Here is a 10,096-nt window from a genome sequence, read left to right as displayed (position 1 = left end):
AGGGTGGAGCTTCAAGACTCCTCCTCCCCAATCCCATCTCCTCAACAAAACAAAGATTCATCCAGACTGAGATCTTAAACCTAGACAAAATCGAAGGCTGGAAAGGCCTACTTAATTATTTAATTCATTGTACCATAACTGTCTTCGTCTTTAATCTATTGTTTTTATTCTTGCTCTCTAAAGAACACACACAATTACGGCCATGATATTTACTGTCTCTGAAAACGGTCACCTCTGAGTCAATGCCAACTGGAAGGTACACAAAACCAACAACACTCAATATCACTATGGTTTGAACTGTGTTCCTTAAAAATTTTGTTCCCTGTCGTAAGCGCTGGGACCTGTGAACATAACCTTGTTTTCAACCAATGTACTGAAGTGAATTATTTAAAACTACTTCTCTACCCATTGTTAGTGTAACTCTCATCACATGTTAGGTTAGATTGTCATCTTTGCCTCCAAGGAGCATTTTAGCTGCACTTTATCCAAGTCATTCATGTCTATTCATTCTTTTGGCAGTTCAAGGGCTATTCAGTACTCTTCTCCAACACCACATATCAAAGACATCAATTCTTCTAACATCCTTATTTATTGTCCAGCTCTCAGATGTGTAACAAGTGCTTGAGAAGACCATGGCCAGAATCAGCACAACTTTTTTTTTTTTTTTAATTTTTTTTATTTTTTTTTAGAATCAGCACAACTTAGTTTTCAAACGGACATCATTGTTCCTCCATAATTTGGAGAGGTCCCCGACTGCAGACTTTCCCAATACAGTATGTCTCCTGTTTTCCTGAATGCTGGTACCAAGAGTATTGTTTGTGCATCCAAGCAACATGAAATTGTTACTTGACTTGGCCTCATGTGGTAACTAGGATTGAGTGAGGAGACCAATAGGTCTGGAATGCAGGGAAGTTTGGGCTCCTGAGCTGTAGTTTACAACGAATGTCCATTTGAACCTAGCCATAGATAGACCATTTTGACAGCCCACTAGACTTTGGAAGTGAGGATAGAACATAATTGGCAAAACTAAATGAGCTGAGCTTTGGTGGCCTAGTGGTAAGGAGCTGTGCTGTCAACCTAGAGGTTTGAATCCTGAAGCTGCTCTGTGGAGAAAGATGGATAATCTTCTGGAGGAACTACTACCAGCTGCTTCAGACTCGACCCCGAGTACCAACAACAAGAGCTTTGTTGCTCTAGGGAGGTGCAGAGCCCAAAGACAGTTTTTGAGCAAAGCTGAGAGGATATTATCCTGATTAAAGAATTATAACCAGAGTGTTTCCAATCTGAATTTTAGCCTGTTACCTTCTTGATGAACCTTATAATCATGAGTATCCTTTGACTTTTGTGGGATGTGACCATTCCAACAAATCGTCAATCTAGTAGTGGAGTAACTAGATTTATGGAAGAGATGATTAGTGATAGAAGTGTAAGAAGGATATGGGAGTATAGGAAATGTCTGAGCCCACTGGAATTAGCATTGTGCTAGTTTGGTTGTTTGTTTTTTTAAATTTAATTTTATTATTTTTTGTGTGTACCATCAAATTGGATCTGACTGGTACAGGAGGAGACTGCCCCTCCTTCTACAGCAGAGTATCTGGTAGATTCAAACCACATACTCTGGGATTGCAGTGCAGCTTCTTGTCACTAGGCCACCAGAGCTCCCTAGCATTGTGCTTGTAATGATTGTGATGGTATTCTGCCTTGTGGAATTAGTGGTCAGGCTTCACATACTGGTTTGTGCTGGTTTTTTGTGTGTGTGTTCCCCCCCCCCCCCCGCGCGCCCCAATAGGATCTAAGCATGGGATCACCTTTGTCATCTTTGCCTCTAAGGAGTGCTCTGGCTATACTTTCTTTAAGAAATACCTGTTTGGTTTTTTTGGATATTCAGTATTCTTCTCCAGCACCACAACTCAAATGCTTCAAGTCTTCTGTCATCCTTATTCATTGTCTAGCTCTCAGATGCATAGCAAGCGATGGGAAAGATTATGGCCTAGATCAAGTAAACCTTAAATTTCAAACTGACATCATTGCTCCTCAGTAATTTGGAGAAGTCCCTAACAACAGACTTTCCCAATGTAATATGTCTTTTGATTTCTTGACTACAGATAGCAAGGACATTGATTGTGGAGGAAGTCACTGATAATCTCAGTCTTTTCTCCATTTATTATGACATTGCCTATCAGCTTGGTAGTGAGAATTTTTGTCTTCTTGATATTGAGATGTCATCTACATGGAAGGCTGGAGTCTTTGATCTTCAGCAGGAAGCAATTCAAGTCCTCCTCACTTTTGGCAAGCACGGTTGTGTCAGAATCTTCCTCCGATCCTATTGCCACATTCTTCTTCATAGAATCCAGCTTCACAAATTATTAGCTCAGAGTACAGATTGATTAGGTTTGGAGAAGTGATACTTTCTTGACTTTAAATCACACAATGATCCCTTACTCTGTTTAGACAACAGCTTCTTGCTCTAGGTTAAGGTTGCATATGAGCATAATTCAGTTTCTTGGTATTCTAATTCTTCTCAGAGTTACTCATAGTTTGTTATGATTCACACTGCTAAATTCCTTTGCATAGTCAATAAAACACAAATAGACAATCTTCTGGTATTCTCTGTTTTCTGCTAAGCTCCATCTTACATCAGCAATGATATCCCTGGTGTCACAGTTTCTTCTAAACCTAGCCTGAACTTCTGGCAGTTCTCTGTCAATGTACTGTTCTAGTCATTTTTTGAATGATCTTCAGCAACATTTTGCTTGCATGAGATATTAATGGTATTGTTCTAGAATTTCCACACTGTATTGGATCATCTTTCTCAGAAATGGGAACAATTATGGATTATCCCCCCCCCCCCGCCCCAAGTAGTTGGCCAGATAGTTCTCTTCCAAATTTCCTGGCGTACACTCTGTACACAGCTTTTCTGTCCATTCATTTGTTTATGGGCACTTAGGTTGTTTCCAACTCCTTGCTATTGTGAACAAAGCCGCAATAATCATGGGTGTGCATTAAAGACATTATTTTTTAAAAGACTTTTATTCAGCATCATAATCAGACTATTAAACTTAGCAATCAACAGCATGCATGGAAAAAAATTTACGTTAAACTCCCTGATTTCAGAACACTTTACACTTTCAACAGAACAGAAACCAAAATAACCTGTTATACAATTAGTCACAAATACGGCTCTTGAGTTTTTGCCCATACACAGGAGTATTGTCTAAAACATGTCCTCTTTGTAGCAAGTAGGCCCTGCCACCACTCTGCCTGGTTGAGTTCACAAATCTGTTGTAACCTGCAGCTTCCCAGTCACTTCTCTGGCTCTCCTCTCCTGCTAAGCTTTGTTTCCTGGCAGTTATTAAAACTGTCTGCCACTGTCATAGCTACTGCTGCTGCTTAAACCACCATGGCCACCTTGGCTTCATGGTTTGGCAAAATACTGACCTCCAACCGAAGGGCCAGAGCTGTTGCCTCCAAAGTTCCCTTCCTTCATGGGTCCACAATTTGAAGATTGATTTTGTAATTGCCAAAATCATTATAGATTCCATTGCCTCCAAAGATGCTTCCATCACTACCAAATAGATTATTACCATCTCCACTGCCTCCATATCCTCCAGCACCATAGCTGCCACTAAAGCCTCCTCCTCGACTAAAGTTGTCTTTCCCATCAAAACTACCTCCACGACCACCAAAGTTTCTAGAACCACTCCAACCTCTTTGGCTGGAAGAAGCACTGGTCATCTCTTGCTTTGACAGGACTTCATTACTTCATAGTTGTGACTATTCACAGCATGGTATTTCTGAATAACAATTTTCTCTACAGAATCATGGTCATCAAAAGTTCCAAAGGCAAAGCCCCTCTTCATGCCACTGCCTCTGTCAGTCATGATTTCAATTCCTTCAATTTTCCCGTACTGCTTAAACTACTCTCATAAGTGATGTTCTTTAGTATCTTCTTTAATTCCACCAACAAAGATTTTTTTTTCTGCTAACAGAAGTTTTATTGAGTTGGAGGTGGCATCTCTAGCCTAGCCAGAGCAAAGCTGATCCTCACAGGTTCTTCAGTTCCAGCAGGGTCTGGTCCAGGGTCTGGTGTATCTCCACTTCTCCTCTTTGGCACTGGCCAAGGTCTCTTCTAGATCATCAGTGGTTTTCTCCAACTTGGCCACAGACCTTTCAGCAAACTCTGCTTGAGTTTCAGCCTCCCTCACCTTCTCGTCTTCATATTTATCCTTTTTGGTGGGGTAGTCCTCCTCTGAGACTATCAGGGACTTGAGGGCCTGGTCCATGGTTTCGAAGTTCCTCCTCCAGCTGCCTGGCTCGGTTCTCAGCCACCTCGGCCCTCTCTTCTGAGCGCTCCAGCTCTCCTTCCAGGATCACCAGCTTCCTGGCCACCTCCTCATATTTGCGATCTGAATCCTCAGCGAGGTGCTTTGCCTCCTTCAGCTGCATCTCCTTCAGCTCTATCTTTTTCCTCATCCTTCATGGCCCGGTTTTCAATGACCTTCATTCCTCTCTTGCTCTCATCAGCTACCTTCTCAGCCTCCTCCAGTTTCTGCAGGGCTGTGGCCAGACGCTCCTGCACCGGTACAACTCCTCCTCTACCAGCTGGATGTGGCAGTTCACGGAGGCCACATCTGCTTCAGCGTGGGTGGTTTTCCTCTCCGCCTGCTCCAGTTTCTCCCGGGCATCCTTCATGGACTCAGAATACTTTCCCACTTCATCCTCCATCCCCTGAGCTTTTTCTGGCTTCTGCTCCTTTTCCAGCTGCTTGCCGCGGTCCTCTGCTTGCTTCTTGTCGGCCTCGTCCTGCTCGGCATGATAGATGGCTTTATCCTTGTCCAACTTGAGCATCTGCATGTTCTTCTTTTTTTAATTTTCTTTTCTCTTTATCTTGGTCCAGTGGTTTGGTTTTTTAAAAATTTATTTATTTATTTTTCTACTTATTTACAAAATTTAAATACAAATTTGAACACATTCTTTCATTTTCCCTCACCCCCCTAACCCATCAAATTGTACAACCCAATGATTAATCTCCCCTTCCCCCTGCACATCCACATCCCTCTGCTTCCAGCCTGTCCCACTCCCCTTGGATCCTTATTCTACAATAACGGTTTTATACAATATTTATCCTTATGGGACTGAGTTGCTTCGTTTTCTGGATGCCGTCCATGGCTGCAGCGGGGGTCAGGCCAGCGGGCGGTCCAGGCCTAGTGGACCGTGCTGGCTGCGAGGACCGGGCAGCAGGCGAGGAGGGCAGGGCAGGGCTTCAAAGATTTTTGTTTCCCTTAAGTGGCGATGTGGTCTTTGAGACTCTTCTCTTGAGACAGCCCGCTTGGGTTCCTCAACCCTTCCATCCACCTTGGAGGGTGTTGCATTCATGACTGCATCCACCTCTTCCACATTGGAGTAATGTGACAAAGCCAAAGCCTCCGGAGCGCTTGGTGTTTGCATCTCTCCTTACCACAGTCCGTGAGCGTCCCCATTGCTCAAAATGGCTCCTCAGACCTCGACCCTCTGATGAATAGTTTCTGCAGCTGTTCGGGCTCTTCAGGAAACTCTGACTTTGACATGACAGTGGTGGGAATAAACGCGTTAGCGATGCCTCCTCGGCAGCGTCCTGCGGCAGAAAAGCTAGTGCATGCACTTGAATAGCAGTTGTGTTGACAGGTCTTCCTTGTATATTTATTTAGTCACTGAAAACAGTGCACTTCAGAATAGATCTTGAGATGGTTTTTTAAACTATGAACGGCACACCATTCGTCGTCGATTTTTCATTCCTAGAACAGTAAATCATACGATTCTAAGTGGGCCTGCTGGGCCTTGCCTTGTGCCGGCACCCCCTTACCTAGAGAGACCCTCGCTGCTGCCCCAAGGCCTAGGGCCTTCCAGGCCTTGCCCTGAGCCACTACCTGACCCCCAGGGAGACTCTTCTTATTAGTGTATGCTCATTCCACCAGAGAAATTGACTGTCATAAAACCTGGTGGAATTAATGAAAGGAATGTTTTGGTTTAAAATATTAGAAACAAAATTACAGCCTTGCATACTCCAGTGGAAGGCTCATAAAAACATCTGCACAGCAGAACAAATATACTCCTACAAGAGGGTGGGTGAGCCCTGAACTGTGGCTAACTGGAACTCTGGGAGTTTGGGTGGACACTAATCTGGACTCATCCTGAATGTTCCACCCACTCACTCGAAGGCTTATGGGATTCCAAAAATAATTTATTTGGCTCCAGGCAGATACATTTTTTCCTTCTTAGTTCAAAACAAAGATAGAAATGCACGTTTCTACCAGATTATAACCATAGAATTCTTTTTTCTGAGAGTTATATATGATTGGATACATTTTTTAAAAAATCACTATTGCCTATTTATTAAAAGCCATCCAATAGATCAAAATTCAAATTCTATCATTTGCTTCTTTAAGATTTTGACCAAATTGTTTAATCACTTGAAACTTCTATTTCTTCATCTGTAAATATAGAGATAATTCATACTTCAAGAATTGTAAAAATTCAGTTAGATTCCAGAGAGTAAGGAAGTTCTTAAAAACAAAGCAAAGCAAAGCAAACAACAACAACAAAACACACACAGACACCAAAAAAAAAATGAGTGAAGGCATGCCAAAGAGACACACAAGCCAACTAAAAGAGTAATCTAGGATTATTTGAGGGAAAAGATAGTAAGAGACCACCCTCAATGAGATGGATTGACACAGTGACTGTAGCAATGAGCTTGAGCATGTTAGAGGTCATGAGATGGTGCAGGGTAGGGCAAGATTCCAATCTGCTGTTCTCAGAGCCACTATGAGTCAACGTTGACCTGAGGGCACTTCACAGCAACAACAAAAGCCAAACTATGAAATATCCATTGGTTTATTCACTGATAGACAGAAAAAAAGACAAATAAATATAGAGGAAGAAGAAAATGTATTGTGCATTTCTCCATAATTTACGTAGATACTCCACCTTTGGTGTGGTGGTGTTTTTGTTGTGTACTGTAGAGTCAAAACCAACCCATAGCTGATCCTCCAAAGGGTTTTTTTCAGAGGCAGTTAATTGCATAGGAGGAGATTGCCCATCCTTCTCCGGTGGAGAAGCTGGTGGTCTTGAACTCTCTGAGTTCAGGATGACAGTGCAGCTTCTTGCCACTAGGCTACCAGAGCTCCCTACTCTATCATTGTTGTTGTTGTGTCTACCATAGAGTTGGAATTGACCCATAGTGGACCCTCCAGTGGGTTTTCAGAGGCAGTTAATTGCATGGGAGGAGATTGCCAATCCTTCTCTGGCGGAGCAGCTGGTGGCCTCAAACTGAGTGTTTTTCGAATTGCAGCACAGTTTCTTGCCACTATTCCAATAGGGAGGGGTATTAGAAATCCCTCATTACTTGAGGGCTACATATAATGACTTAATTCCAAAAGGTACTGTATGGGAAGTGGAGAACAAGAAAAAGTGTATAGTGTGGAAACCCAGTAACCACAAACTACTACTTATTAAATTACACTACTTAGGAAATTATCAGATGAATCTCAATAGGAGAGCATTGTACAAAATATTTGACCAGTACCACCCCTCACTTGGGAAAGTCATTTAAAAAAAAAAGTCCAAAAGGAAAACCTAAGAAAACGGCACAGCTAAGCAGAGCCTACTGAAGCATGGTCGCTACATATAATGTGGGATCTTAGATGGGATCCTGGGACAGAAAAGGATATTAAGTAAAAATTAGAAGCCAAAATAAATGATAAATTTTAGTTAATAACACATTTAGTTAATAATATACCAGTGCTGGTTCATAAAGTGTGGCAATTGTACTGTGTAATGTGTGTTGCTGTCAAATTGGAAGTGACTCAGAAGCTATGAAGCACAGGGGAGGACATTGTCCATATTTCTCCTGAGGAATAGCTGGTGGATTAGAACCATATGGCTCTGTATCAACAGCACAATTCCCTGCTGATAGACTACCAGAGCTCCTCTACTATACAATGTTGTTGCTGTTGCTGTTGCTGTTGTTGTTGTCTTTGTTGTTGTTGTTATGTGCCTTCGAGTCACTTGTGACTCATAGCGACTCTATGTACAACAGCCCTAAACCCTGCTCTGTCCTGTGCCAATCGCACTGCCTCTGACACACCCATCCCGATTACCCCAGTCACTGAATCAATCTACCTCATAGAGGGTCTTCCTCTCCTGCACTGTCCCTCCACCCTCCCAAGCATGATGTCCCTCTCCAAGGACCTGTCCCTCCTTACAACATGCCCAAAGTATGTCAGACGAAGCCCCAGAATCCTTGCCTCCAAGGAGTGACCTGGTTTAACCCTCTCCAGGATGAATCTGTTTGTTTTTTTTAGCAGTCCATGGTACTCTCAATACTCTTCTCCAGCACCACAACGTTAATAATATGAGGAAACTAGATGTGGGGTGCATGAGAACTCTCTAATACCAATTTTTCTGAAAAATTTAATAAGAAAATATATGTAAAGTCCACAACATAGTAACTGCTAGTTGTAATGGGTTCATTTACTCTTAGATGTTGTTGATGGTATCAATGCTATTTTATATGCCACTAAAAAAAACTGTTGTCACTTAAACTATGATACAACTCCTTGATATGAATTGTTCATTCTAGCTTCCCATTCATCAAAATATCACTTGAGAAATCAACTTTGAGTTACCTTGCTTGGTGTACAATGATAGGTAATCTGCTTGCAAATGAGCTCAGTAATAAATAAGAACCTAACTTCATTATTTTTATATACCAAGGACTTTATTATATGCGGGTGCCAGTGTATATAAAATAATTACTACCCCTGTGAAATAGAAACTCATGAAAATTCAGAAAGGTAGATGTTAAGAACTGACAAAAGTAGAAATCTGTATAGTATGGTCCATATGTTTGTAGGGATAACCTTTCGTACAGGCTCATATTTAGCTGTCCTTTGAATATTCACTGGTTCTTAAGAGTGGTTTAGGAAACCTTTGAAAGATTCATTTGTCTACAAAAATGAACAGACTCTCTGGGGTCTAAAGGGATTTGTACTTGAAGATACTCTAGTCAGCAAGGGGTCATGTTTAGCATTCTGCAGACAGAATTGTTTCAAATCCACAGCTGCCTGGGAAACCTTCACGCACTTTAGCCCAGCTTCCAGCCAAAGCTAATGAACCACTTTCTTCATAGCAATGACACTACAGAAGCCAGGCATGGCGAAAGAGTGAGGCCAATTTCTCCTTTCAGGATCGGTCCCTGTGCAGGTGGGTCGGCTGGTGACTCACAGGAAAAGACGGAAGGACGGTGAGAGGCAGGGGACCCATAACTTCATTATTTAGGAATATCTTATTTTCTTTAATATCATAAAGCATTTTGATCATTCCTTTGTGGAGGAATAAAATTATAATCATGTATACCCCACACTGCTTAGTGTTCAGATTATATTTTCATTAAAAAAATTATAGCGCTATCATTTCCTGAACATTTTGAACAACAACTAAACCCAATTGTTAGAGTGCTGACAATGCATATAACTCCATGAAAGGGATGAACAGTTAGTGCCAAGCTCAGATGTGGCTACATACCCTTATGACTGGGTCATAAACACAGACTAAAGATCAATCTTAAAATGGTATAGACTGTAGAGTATAAGTGCCATCCTAATCCCAGAGGTGTTAACATTTGGGGGAAATATGTCCTAGAGATTTGGACAAGAAACTTGGTACAGCCATGCAATGAAATACATATTCATGTTTTAGAATGAAAAATATTATGGCAGATCAATTTTCACTGACATAGAAAAGCAGCTAAGGTATATTGCTTAAAAGTATAAATTACAGAATAGCATATAGAATGTGATCCATTTTTAGAAAGTAAAAATAATAAACATTTTAATGCTTACTTCAACCAAAACCCCACTGCCATGGAGTGGATTCTGACTCAGAGAAACCCTCGAAGACAGAGTAGAATTTCCCCAGAAGGTGGTCTTTACGGAAGCAGACTGCTCTGTGTTTGTCCCTCGGCAGTCCTGGTGTGTCTCAGTGACAGCTTTTTGATAGCAGCCAAGCACTTCACCCACTGGCTCTGGAGGGCATCGGTAATGTTTATGTTGTTGTT

General features: G+C 41.7%; 1 pseudogene across 1 annotated transcript in view; it reads right to left on the bottom strand.

Annotated features, from left to right (window-relative positions):
- Positions 1-4,044: 4,044 nt before the first annotated feature.
- The window catches only part of LOC102875613, a 16,687-nt pseudogene continuing 10,635 nt past the window's right edge, over positions 4,045-10,096 (bottom strand). Inside the window, exon 2 of the transcript XR_438853.1 lies at positions 4,045-4,860. The product of XR_438853.1 is annotated as a tropomyosin beta chain-like (transcript). The remainder of the gene's footprint in view (positions 4,861-10,096) is intronic.

Source organism: Elephantulus edwardii, unplaced genomic scaffold (assembly GCF_000299155.1).
Source record: "Elephantulus edwardii isolate Elephantulus edwardi_28Jun2011 unplaced genomic scaffold, EleEdw1.0 scaffold00029, whole genome shotgun sequence".
Classification (NCBI taxonomy): domain Eukaryota; kingdom Metazoa; phylum Chordata; class Mammalia; order Macroscelidea; family Macroscelididae; genus Elephantulus; species Elephantulus edwardii.
Note: the sequence above shows the minus strand (reverse complement) of the source record. Positions and strands in the feature narration are given on the sequence as shown.